Raw genomic sequence first — 13,789 nt, 5'->3', positions numbered from 1 at the left:
TCTTTCTAAATACCCATAATTCTCTTTTATCATGATTATTGAATAAGAATAAGGGCATATTTTTCTCTATTGAGATGTTCAGACTTCTTCCACCATCCCTACTCTTAAGGAGTATCGAGCCACCCTTTGTATATAAGTAGGAAAGTGCTATATAAAAGGAAATAAGAAAAAGATACATATCTATATGATTACTAACATGATTTGTCATGTGAAGGATATGGGGTCTCATTAAGAGCCAACCTACCATGATCATAAGGAAGAAAGTGAAGTGGCATTCCCACTATGGCCACGACACTAGGGATATGATCTAAGAGGCACATCAAAAAAACAAAAGTCCTTGGAACAATAGGTCTCATCACGAGCTGAACTGTCCACCTTTTGCTCCTTCCTGGTGAATGGAATTGTGATTCATCTGGTTATCAAGCCAGCACAATGGCCTCCATTCTGACATCGCACAACACTTTTGTAGGCATACACAAAGGATTATGGTTCGAAGGGTGAAATAAGCAACTCTGTCAAGGTTATGGACACCTGTTGGAAACAGAGCTCTATTGATGGTATTGAAGTCATATTTCTCATACACCAATAGTCATTTTAAACCCTTCTCCTTATATCTTTATAGTGATTTCAAATGAGGTTATGTCATATAATCCTTTCGAACCTTTGATACATGAAAACCATTTACAAATCAATCATGATGGCCAAAGTGGATAATGATTGCATAAGAACATTTATTCATGTCAGCTGTCCTATCCTCCATTTTTCGCATCATATCATGAAATTTCCATATTTATTAGTGATTTCCATCATACGCCTTGATTTCGGTAATCTGGTCATTTTTATAAATATGTCATATATCTATACATTGTTCCTTTATTCCACTATATGATTGCAGTTCAGCATGCTACTCCTTTATTTGATGGTCGACGTCGCCTGTCACATTACAGGGGGGCGCAAGTGATCTCCATAATTCATTAGCATACATGTCAGCTCATTATTCAGAGGTATTATGACTTCACCAAAACTCGGGAATAGCAAGTCTAACGATACTGTGTTTCTCAATATGCATGGCTTGCTGTTCCAATGCCATTTCTGTGTTTTTCTCTGCAAAAATTAGCAGTGAGTTAATGTCTGAACAACTTGCTGTTCCATCATCTTCTCTATGTTTTTCTGAACAGTGAGCTAAAAATTTGAACAACTTGTTGTTCCATCGTTGTCTCTGTGTTTTTATAGTGCGCTAAGCGTGAACAAGATGGGAGGAAGATCAATTTACAATGAGCCACAGGTGTTAATGGTCTCTGATGATGCACGAGAAATCTTAGCAAGGGCAGGATGGATAGCCTACCTTAACCATCTATAGTGATCTAATGAGATGGTGGCAATTGAATTTTTGTAGAATTTGGAAGAAAATCATTCCATGGTGAGAGGGAGATAGATAGTAGTCACATATGACATAATTGCTAAAGTTTCAGGACTGCCAACCGTTGGACCTGTATGGACTCTCAAAAATGTGAGACTGTAAAATGCCATAACCATCTTCCATGACAAAGGGAAGAACCTTACTGTCAAATGGAAAGGAGTCTTGTTGGTAACCCTGGGAGAGCCTTGGGAAGAATTTGCGAGAATCCAAAGCTACATCACTTGCGATGGTAGAAAATACATGGTACGACCATGCCATCTCAAACTATCAGCCATATTAAAGAAAAAATGTGTTGTGAATTTTCCTGCATTCTTAAATTTTTTATTACATGATGTTTCCCAAAGCATGAGAAAATCTTGCCATGTAGAGTCAGTAGTAAGCCATAATGGTTTAATTTGGTTGATAGTCAATTACAGTCTTGCCCAATAGTAGAGTAGTTCGGAAGAATTGATTTTCTTGATAGATGGGGGACTAGCCTTACCAACCCCAAAACAAAAACACAGTGCTAGCACATCAATTAGACCATCAAAACTGAGACAATCTGTCAGTTTCGCAAGAAGTAGAGGAATGCTAGGAAATTCCCAGGGGAACAACAACCAGTGTATGAAAATACATGATTCAAAAGACGAGAAAACCCCATAGCTTGAAGGTGGGGCGAATGAAGAAGAATTAGAGGAAAATGAAGAAGAAGAACTAGAAGAGGAAACTGAGCGATTCGATCAAGAAGAAGGGAAGGAAATGGAGAAACATAGTGAAATTCCACTGCAAAACCCTCTGCAAGAAGATGAATTGGCCCAAATTTTGGCCAATATGGGCGAGTATGTCCAACCTCAAAGCCCACTCAACCCCCATACTAAAGAAGGGCCACAGGAACACTATGCTCATGATAAGAGTGCATATGATGAAATGTGTGATGAGGAGGAAGAACAAGAGGATCACTTTGCTCATGATAAGAGTGTATCTAGGGAGAAGAGTGATGAGGAGGAGGAAGAAGAAAAATCTATTCCCAATCAGAATACACCCGAAGAATTGCATGATGAAGAAGTTGTAGAAGAAGAAGCTAACCAGGAGACAACACAACAAACCAAGGTTTCTACCCCTAGAAAACTTGATCAACAGAAAATTGAAGAGGTTTTCCAAGAAGGAAACATGGAAATTGGAAAAAGCGAGGGTACAGTACCTGAAGTACAAATCTCAGGCCTGAGAAAAGTAATAACTATTCCTTCTAAGAAAACAGATGAAATTAAAAAGTTGTGAAAGGAACAACAGAGATTGCTTAACGTAATTAAGCAACTTCAACAATAAATAAGAGTCTTAAAAATGGGGAAGAACTCAAAAGGAACCCCTGGGGAAAAGTGTGCAGCCACCCAGGCAAAACCCCATAAGAAAAACACCAAGAGGACTCAAGTCAAACCTGTTATTCAGAATCGCAAGGAACAACATTTGGCTATTGCAAATGCAGAAGCACAAATGGACAACACACTAGCCTGTGATAAGGAAGTCTAGATATAGGCACTGTCCTCTAGCATTACAACCAACTGGAGAGTCCGTGAGAAGGAAACTCAAACCATAAAAAATAGATATCGCAATAAGGAGATCCAAGTAGATCTCTAGCCCAAAATTTTCATGATGGATAATGACACGAGGATATTAACTCTACAAAAAGATTCAGCACAAACCCAACAAACGATAGAGAAATTCATAGAGGAAGCTATTCCTCAAGAAAAATATCAGAAGTTACAACAGCAGCTAAAGAACATCAATGCATCGAAAAGCTAGGCCTTCGATGGATGGCGAAGGGCAGAGGAAAGAGTAAAAAAAGTAACCCATAGACTAGACACAGTTATAAATCAAATGGATACCTTATGTTCTCTGTATACTAATTTTCTAGCGTGTAGGACACCCGACAGAAACTATGCTTTGCTTTTGGTGGGAAGATTTTTACAATTTAAAATTAAGGTTGTCAAGGTAGGAGTGCCTATAGAGATAAAAATGATTGATGACTTCATAAACTGATGTAAGCATTACGGGGTGAAAGTTCAGTGATTATTATGTGAATTTTATTTGCACAATCCTGTGTTATATGGAGAAACATAACAGAACCCTAGCCCTTTTGTGGATGATTTCTAACTTCAGGAATTTATTTCTTTTGTTGTCAATCAAATAAAGTGGCTTAAAGCCTACAATATCTTCCAGAGACAAGAGAATGGGTTAGATCTGTGGGTAAGGGGTGAACCTAGAAACCCATTGCAATTATGGAATAAACATAGGAGCTTAATGATAACTCAGGGTTTGATCTAGACATTGGGACCTATTCACACAGCAGTCATCTGGTGAGGGGTAGAATACTTCCTAACCATCAAAGACCTTACCATAGCAGCAGTGAAATTTTGATACCAAACTTCTAATCAAAATATCCAAAACAAAAATCCATTCAATTATGATAATTTTAAGCTAGCTATTGACTGCTTGGTTATCTATGGTGACCTCATCTTGAGAGAAGGCTAATCTTGGTTAGGTTATATTTTTCGAAGTCCAATCATCTGCTATCTTGCATCAGGGTATAGAGCCTTATATGAGTTTCCTGAAGGTCAGATAAAGCATATTTTTGAAGTCTTAGCTAGAAATCATGGTTTTAGACCACTAACTGAAAATCTTTCTCCAACCTATTCCCTAATTGCCTTGCATGTCAATTACAATGATTTCATGAGGGCATGTAAAAGGGTAAGCACGGGGGTGTGTTGAGCATTAGAAAAGGTATGCAATTGCCACTTACTTCTTTATCTTTTCCTTTAATTCATAACTTCTTTACATTCTAAGATGAGTATATGCTAAAGGAATATGATAAAGTTCAGGGGATTTGTGATTAACATAAAATGACTAATTATTACATTTTTCTATGCAGAAAATGAAGAAAATGGAAGATCGCCATTTCAGAGGAAAAGACAAGGCAAAACCAACCGTTGTCCCTTTAACAGGGAACTACATCCAGATGAGGCAATCTATATTGGAGCGCATGGGCCAGGAAAAGGAAGAAGAAATGCCTTATCAACGCAAGATGATGAAGAGATAACTGAAGGATAATGATATGGTGAATCCCTAAAGATCCTTTGATCCTGAGGGGTTGCTACCATAAGAACATATGTATCTTTGGCATTTCCACTTGGTCACTATAAAAAGGGACAGTGTTGCTAGCCCAAGGGGCAGGCTATTGTTGTTTTATAGAATTTTCTATTGCAAACTGAACTTTGATCATCGATTCTCTTTAAAGAGCAATCATTGTAACTTTGTTTTTATGATTAAAATATAAAATTAATTGTTGTTTTGTCTTTGATTCTAGAGTAACCACAGCAGTGCATCCCTAGTGGCTAAGGGCCTGGCCCTAGTTGATCACTTGCTCTATTTACCATTATTTTCCGATTACAAGTCGTTTGTGGTTTGATTTCTTTTACTTGCTTCATTTAGTAATCTATTGTTCCTTGTCATTTCATTTACTGGCTCTGTTATATTTAATTCATATTTGAATAGTAAGGTTATCATTTGCAACTGAAATGTTATGTTGTTCATTCTAAAATCATATCGCATTGTTGTTCCTTTACAGATTGACATTACTGTGTAACATTGCTGTTCATTTACTGTCCATTTACAGAGTAACATTGCGGTTCATTTACAGATGGGTATTGTTGTTCATTTAGCTACGGTTTACCTCTAATTGTGATTGTTGTTCATTCAGATTACCATTCCATTGCAACTACAATTGTTGTTCCCTTATAACTGTGGTTAATATTTATTATGCTAAACTCAGATTACTGATTCCATCATTCTAGATTCACTGTGTGTTTACATTTGATTTAGTTCGTTGTTCAATATTTCGTAGACTTCCTTAAGCTTGCTATTCCATTCTTGGTTTGTTGTTCAATTCATTTACTAGTTAAAAATTGTTGCTCAATTCCTTTAGATTACAATTGTTGCTTAATTCATTCCTATAAGTTAAAGCTTTGTTGTTCGATCTTTTCAATAGATTAGTCGTTGTTCCATTTTCTATAAATTGAATTATCATTTCAAGTAATTGATTTGGTGTGAACAGAACGATCTGCAATTGTAGTGAACATTGACTATTATTGTCTAGTTTCTAGATTGGAGATCTTCTCTTTGATTTCTTTTCATTTGCATCAGTTTACAAAGGAAAGAGTTATCATTAATCCATCCTTGACTGATGAGTGTTGTAGTTTATTAAATGAATGATTTAGTTACAAATAATTTTAGTTCCTTGCCATTACATTTAGAGTTTGTTTCCAACATTTATTTACTTTCATAAAAGCATTATACTACTAGCATTACTCTTGACAAGTGACCGCCTCAGACTAAGTACACTCTTGAGATAACAAATCATACCTGGATTGACAATTCATGTAGGGTAAATAGAGAATAAAAACACCCTTTTTACTACTCAACACAGTGGATTCTTAGGACCAATAGGATTCTGCCATCTGCCCCCCTGGAAGAGAGAGAAAAGGGCCCATCCACCCATGGATTTTCCATGAATTCCTTTGTTAAATAAGATTGGCCCCTCCCGGCACTTTAACATTGAAGGCCCAATATTTGAGGATTCCCATGATAACAACTTATTTCGTCCCTGTAATTACTTAAGAATGTTCCTTGGGCCTGTCAATCACTGATTTTCTGATATTGCGATATTGCGGGATGACAATAATGGGGTGCTGTGAGATTGTAGGATTTTGATATCGCGAGACTACAGGATTGTGATATGTGAGATTTTGGGATTGCAGGATGTAGGATTTCCCACTTTCGATCACCAATTTGCTGATATTACGATATTGCGGGACTGTGGGATTGCGAGACTATGATATTGCAGGACTGTGGGATTGCAGGACTATGATATCGTGCGACTGCGAGATTGCGATATGCGAGTAAATTCTTTCCTATTTAGGAAATGAAAGTTACTGAAAGGTAAATGATATGAAATCCCATAAATCATCTAGCTAGGAAATGACACAAATTACTTGGAGAAAAGAACTACGTTAATATTTCAATTTATCCTCTAGCTATTAGGACTGTTTGGAAATGGAAATTTTCTATCATTATAGGACTCATACATACATGCACTAACTATCTCATTTTAGAAAAAATAATCTTTTAGTTGCTAATTTAGAAATTTAAATGCTATGTTATTATGTCTGATCTTGTAGTGGGAGAAGGTAGGGGAGAGTTGATCTTAGGTGGCACTGATATGCATGGAATTCAAGATGAGGGCCTAATCTTCTCTTGTACTACCATCTTTGGTCAAAACTAGGTCAAACAGGCTGCTACAGAAGATCTTATAGCTGCTAAACTATTCTAATCTACTACAAGATGTCTTGGCTTGCTACAGGAAGTTAGTTGAAGGGCTTATGGGGGAAATAAAAGTGAGATGAGGTGTTGTAGAGATGTATGATGGTGATAGAAGTTATAGGGAAGGTTCACATTACCCAAGACTAATCCCAACACTCTAAGGAGGTTGGATTTTCCTAAGGTGGTTTGCTCACAATGGATACAAAATAGAGGTTCGGACTATGGGTCGGTATGCCTTAGCAGAAGGTGGAGAAGACCTAGGTGAAGTTGGTTGTATGATTTCCTCCCTACAGATCAACAATCCCTGCAACCAAACCTATTTTTCTTTTCATTTATGCATCACTACATTTTAGCATGGAAAAGATGAATGGAATTTGAGAAAGTTGATCTATCTATTGTTAAGGACTAGATCTATGAAATGGAATGCCTTTTAAGCTACATCAAACTTAAGGAAACAAGATAAAAACTATAGGTGCTTCCAAGAAATCATCAAGAGTGAGCTAGCTAGGAATGAACCCTAAGCTATGAAATGACCAAAAGACAAACTATGTTTTTGGCATTGTGAGAGTGGGGCCCTCTAATCTTCATCCCATGAGGAAGATAAGATAGAGGCCACTATTATAGACATATTTTGGAACATCAACCCAAAACTTATATGTCAATAAACTAGGGCTCATCAACCCCTAAAAAATTTGTGTCATACCCTAAGAGAACATGGTCATTTGATTACATCATTCCCCAAAAGTTCCACCTGAGAAACCATCAAAAAATGGCCTAAACTGAACCATACTGACTGCTACACTAGCCAAGTGTGATGCATATTGTGAGGTACACTACTCAAGTGTGATGCATACTGATTAGGCCTTATATAGGGTGCGATGAGTGAGGATGGACAAATGTCTGAGACAATTTGATAGGTTGTTGCTCATGGAATCTTCTAGAAACTTCTCCTATGCCACTTACCTCTCTGAATGCACCCAAGGATGAGTAAGAGATCCAAGAAATCTCCAAGTGGAACCGATTGTAACAAGTGGAATGACACTAATCAAAACCCAAAGATGACTCACACCCTTGTACACTACTATAAATGGATCCCTCATCTAAGAGATCTGGAGGCTGAAATATTGTGAATTGCAAGGAAGTGTTGATAGTTTGTATTTGAGGAAAGAGCATTGTATTTTTGGTGTGTTCTTTCTATTTCATGAGGTGAAGAGGGATTGATGCTGGGAGAATGATGCTGGTTCAGACAATTGGGTTGTAATTCTTCCTTCTATTTAATAAAGTTCTTCAAATTTTCTTCCATATGATTGTGCAATTGTGAATGTTATCGTTTGTGAATGCTATCATTTTTTCATTATATATTTGATTCTGTAATGTTTATGTTGTAATAGATCAAGATGCTTTGATGGTTCTTTGTTACTATGTTTCTACTAGTATTCTCCAAGTGGGCTAAGTACAGGGAGGAGTTGCAAGCTCTGTCGAGGGGAAGAGAGATCAAGAAAGGGATTAAGCAGAAGTTCCAGGTTCGTTCCATTATCTTTCTCTTATCTGTTACGCATAGAAGAAATCATTGAATTGCTTTAAACTGTTGTTTCTAGGGTAGCTGGTAAACCTAGAGGGCTAGTCATTTGACAAGACACTAGTTTTCCTAAAAACAAATTGGCGACTCCACTGGGGAAAGGAATAGATGTTTGTTTGTTGTTATTGTTTGTTTTATAAACTATAGACAGAGCCTGAAGTCATCTATGTAGCCTTCGAACTGCTCTTGCTCCGCAATTACATAGTAGATGAATGTTGCTTCAGTCAATCTCTCATTTAGTTTATGAGTTAAAAATTTGACTTACAAGCATATCTAGATGCCCTTTTGGTAGCTCAATAACCTATCAAGACATTCCTTTGTACTTTGCTCTTTATTTTCGATCAAAGCTCAGCTTAACTCACTAAAAACAACTGCACATCTGAGCCAAAACCCATTTCAGTTGCGCTCGTTGGTCCATCGCACTGTCTGTCACTGTAACCCAATAAGCATCGCACCTCCCAAGTGTGTAAAGTGTGATTCATCCCTATTTCTGTGAAGCCCAAGTGCGATGATTGACTGAACCTATTTCCATTCTAGAAATTGGGGGTTTTTTACCTTGTTTTCAGTTTTATTTAGTTGTTTTGCTCCTTATAAATAGTGCCTCATTACTGAAGCCTACTTGCACCACATAGATCAGCGTCCATTAGATTAGGATTAGTAAAAAAAATTATGTGTGTGTTCATCATGTACAATCCTTTGTCGAAAAGTTGCTTAAATCGATCTATCGCTTTGGTAGAAAAGGTGTCGTAATTGTCGTTTTGTGTCGAAAAGAGAAGTGTCATGGATTCTTCCTTCCCTGGATAGTTGATTGAAATTTTAGTCATGTAATTGGTTTGATTTTTTTATATTCAAAGTGCCAAAAGCATTTTTATTGAAAATTGAAAAGTTTCGTTGAGTCTTCGTTTCTCTTTTGAAGAAGAAATTGTTGAAAATGTCATTTTGAAAGAACTATTTTAGATCTTTGTTGCATTTAGTTTTCCTTTTTGGCATTTTTTACATTAAGGAGAACGAAAAAAAAATACATGCATTTGCATTTTCATTTAGTTTTTGTGTGAAAAATGATTTAGGAAAATGCACTAGTGTGTGCTCTTTTCTCTTTGTTTGAAAGAATTGTAATCTTCTTTCCCTAGTAGCTAGGATTTTCATTGCTCAAAATAAACAAAGATTGTTTATCATTGTAGATTACATTTTAGGAATTTTAAATCAAGATCATGTGGTGAACCATTGAAAGGAAAACTTTAAACAAGATCAACTCTAAAATAAATTTCAATGAACCTAATAATGCTTTGGAATTTAACGCAACACATCTAGAGGTCTAGGCTAGAGACGTGTTCCGGCATCATAAAAACTTGCAAATATCATTTTCATCGAAGGTTGGGTGATTCCTCCTCCTTGATACGACATGTGCTAGCAAGGACTTGTGCTCCTCGTACCGTCACATATATATTGGGAGACCACAATAGGCTTATATACTTTATCCATAGGAAGCTGAGTCAAACGCCTTATTGATCACAATGCACTGAACACAGCATTCATAAAGATTGACTGCCATACATAAGTCCTTGGTAATTTCTCTTTATTTTATCACCAAGTTGTATATTGTAGTTTTGCGATTGGTTTGGTAATCCCCCTGTCTAGATTCTCCAGAGTAGTCACTTTCATTCCTTTTTGACTCTTTAAAAGAAAAGGTCCATCTGAGCACTTGTCACTTTAGGCTCATTAAAAATCGAAAGAGACTAGAGTCATCTTTAACTTTTTCATGACTCTTAAAAACTGAAAAAGCAAAGTTGTGCGAAAGCGTCATTAAAATTAATTGAATTTGGAATAACATCCCTATTCCTTAGTTAATCTTGGGTTGAGATATATGGAAACAAATCTAGGATCCACCAATCAGGGAATCCATTTTAAGGGGAATCCTAGTCCTTTTTCCTCTTGGGGAAATGTTGGTGCTCCCTATATGGCCACATTGTCCCTCTCGGGAATTACCATTGGCCTGCAAGTATGGCTGTTTTCAACCTCTGTGGTTCAAAATGTCGCGATTCCTCTGCAATCGAATAAACCTCCAATTGGTACTGAAGTTGATCCTCTCCCTCCCCTTCTTCCTCTTCAATTTGTGAAAGTAGTGATGCTAGTATCCAGGTGGCTGAGAAGAAGAAGAAAGGGAAGGACAAGAAGAAGACGCCAATTCAAAAAGGGGGCAACCAAGCAACCATTGCTTTGAATTCATCATCTGGTGAAAATCCACACATTAGACTTTCCATACCCAAATTTCCATGCATAATTTTTGCGGGTGACCATTTTTCTTGAGACTGTCCTTGCTTTCCTTGGATCTTGAAAGAATCATCTTCCCGTTCACAACATCCTATGTCATAAAATTCTGGAGATCATGTTGATATCACACCCTCAACTAGAGATATTAAAGTTCATGGATAAAAGAGAAAGGTTAGGTTTCCATGTAGGTTATGTGAAGGGAACCATGCCCTTCACCTTTGTCCTTTCTTGGATGAAGCCGAAAGAGTGTTGGATAACCATCCTGCTTCACCGCAGTGACTTCCATCTGGCTACAAGAAACTCTCCCCAAGTCCTTTACTAGTTGAAAAACCGACTGACTAAATCAACTGTTGGTCGAAACTACTCTCTATGAAAGTGAATCTTATGAGTCTATACCCGATCAAAGTCAACAGGTCGAGGTGACAATTGACCCAATTTCACCTTCAGATAATCGTACCCTTCCTTAAGAGACTGAGAATGATACCATTAAAATTCTTTTGTTACTTCAGATTCTGATGAGCTTGAGGGAAATCCTCCTGTTCCTTCATGACAAGAGGAAAACCCCCCAGTTCTTGTAAGACAAGGGGTTAGTTCACTCATTTATTTGGTACCCCCTAGAAGTAGTATAGACACCTCCTTTGATTGGAATTGACTAGAAAGATCCCACCTTCCTTCTTATGTACCTTTTCAAATGATAGTACAAGTTTGTAAAATGATCATGTCTGGCACTATCATAGATGAAGGTGCATCAGTGAGTATTCTTTCCACAACTACTTGGAAAGTGCTTGGTTCATCACCGCTTACACTTGTGACATAGAATCTGTTAGGCTTTAACAAAGGAACCACTCGACCATTAGGGATCCTTCCTAAGTTACTGATCACTTTGGGATGGAAAACCATTCATATGAACATGATAGTAGTCCTTGTACCGTTAGATTATAATTTACTCCTTGGACGTGACTATGTTTATAACATGGACGTTATTGTTTCAACACTCTTCTGAGTGATGCATTTCCTACATGGAGGCAAAATTTTCACCATTGACTAGCTTTCATTTCCCAGTTCAAACATAGCTCCAACTGAGTCATCATCCCTAAATGGTCCTTTTACATCAGCAATATCTCTTGAACCCTCATTCCATCCACCTGATTGCCATGAGTAGTCTAGTAGATGTAACAAAGCTTAGGGGGTATGCACCCTTGTCTATTTTGGACACACCTAGTTGAAAAGATAAGTTTCCCTATAGGTTATATGATTGGTCTGACACACCATTCACATTTGTTTATTCCAGATGAAGCCAAGGAGGTGTTTTGTCTATTCTGGACGAAACCGTCCTACCTAACCACAACAATTTCCATATGGTTACAGGAGACTCTCCTTTTCATCATGCTGGGGGCATGCAAACCATTTTTCCCCATTTTCAATTTTCATTTTCAATTTGTAGTTTTGTCATTTTTTCAATTTTTAGTTTTGTCATTTTCAAGCTTATATATATATATATATATATATAGATATATAGATATATATATATATATATATATATATATATATATATATATAGATAGATATAGATATAGATATAGATATAGATATAGATATAGATATAGATATAAACAAAAAAAACAAAAACTGTGACCAAGCATATTTTCTTCATTTCAAGCTTGTGTAAAAATGAAACTGATTCCAAGAATAGTTCCCCCATGGTTCAAGCTTGTAAAAAAATGAACCCACCTTTGGTAATTAACCTTTGTGATTGCCATTCTATCAGCCTTTTGAGCCTTGGTTGTGTACCTCTCATCACCTCCATTCTTTTGGACGATCATACGCTTCCACTTGGTTGTTTAACCTTTTTGAGGAACAATTACGATGAGTGGTCTTGTTAGCCAAACTCTTCATATAAATCACCATGTTTTAAGAAGTTCCAAGATTACCCGAAGTAGTTGCTACCCTAGGCACCACTCGTTCCTCAAAATCGAGTCTCCTTTAAACCCTTTTTAGACTCATTAAATATGAAAAGATTGTCGAGCAATTGGCCTTTCCAGCTCATTAAAGTGATTGGAAATTTCATTCCTCCTATATATTTTAATCTTTTTAAGACCTCAAGGATTATCTCACAAAAAAGTTCAAGCGCTTGTCTTTTTGGCTCGTTAAAGTGATCGGAAAAGTCATCCCTTTTGTATTATTTTATCCTTTTTCGGACCTAAGGGATTATTTTAAGAAAAATAACTTTTGGAGTATTCTTTTCATCCCTTTTAAAAATCTCTAAACATGAAAAGGACCAAGTTATCCTTGTTGTTAAGCTCATTAAAACAATAGCGATAAACTTGTCCATTCTAGACAAGACCGAGTTTCACTGTTGCTAGACTCTTTAAAACATAGCGACAGGTTTGCCCGAAGGGAAAATTATAGAACAAGCATATGTTATCCTCCTCAATGTTAACAAAAATAAAGAGGTATTGGTCACCAATGACTGGGGAAAAAGGGAAAAAACTTAAAGAAATTATGGTAGCAGGTTGCTCCTGAACATGACACTTTCACTCCATCACCATTATTAAGTTGGGTTGGGTTATTCCGTTCATCGGTCATCTCACCATTGGTATATCACACCATTCATCCTTTGGGGTTAACGCTACTAATCAACCTTAGTGTCTCCGACATGTTCAAGAGAAGTCATTCAGTTGAGAAACCACAATCCAGTTAACACCTCATCCACTGCAATACCTCCAACCTTCATTTTTTCATGACCACCATTCCTATACCTTGTGTCATCAGATCGTTTTCACCTCCAAAAATCATTTTCTTCATTTTGTGTCATAGATTTTGGATACATCAAGGCCATCCTACGATGAGTCACTTCTTGTCAACATCAGCTCATTATCCAAGAAGTTGACTTAGAAACACCCCTTTCAGTGCTTTGAAGCTTGCATGTATTAATGGCAAGTTTCTCACTTCTGGTGACAGGTTTACATCAATGGCCTTTGACCGAAATATTTGTGTGTTGTTCGACATTGGATCATATATTCACGCCACGTGAATTGTACTATAGTACCTTGAGGGTCATTATCATTATTGGTGATTCCTCTCGTGTCTGTTAACAGGTCACATTATTCGCTAGTAATCAGGCGATGTCTTTCCATGTTAGACTTCAGAAGATCTCTTCACATGGA

This window comes from Pinus tabuliformis, chromosome 8 (genome assembly GCF_031772625.1).
Source record: "Pinus tabuliformis cultivar Carrire ecotype Pingquan chromosome 8, CPIR1, whole genome shotgun sequence".
Taxonomy (NCBI): Eukaryota; Viridiplantae; Streptophyta; class Pinopsida; order Pinales; family Pinaceae; genus Pinus; species Pinus tabuliformis.
Note: the sequence above shows the minus strand (reverse complement) of the source record.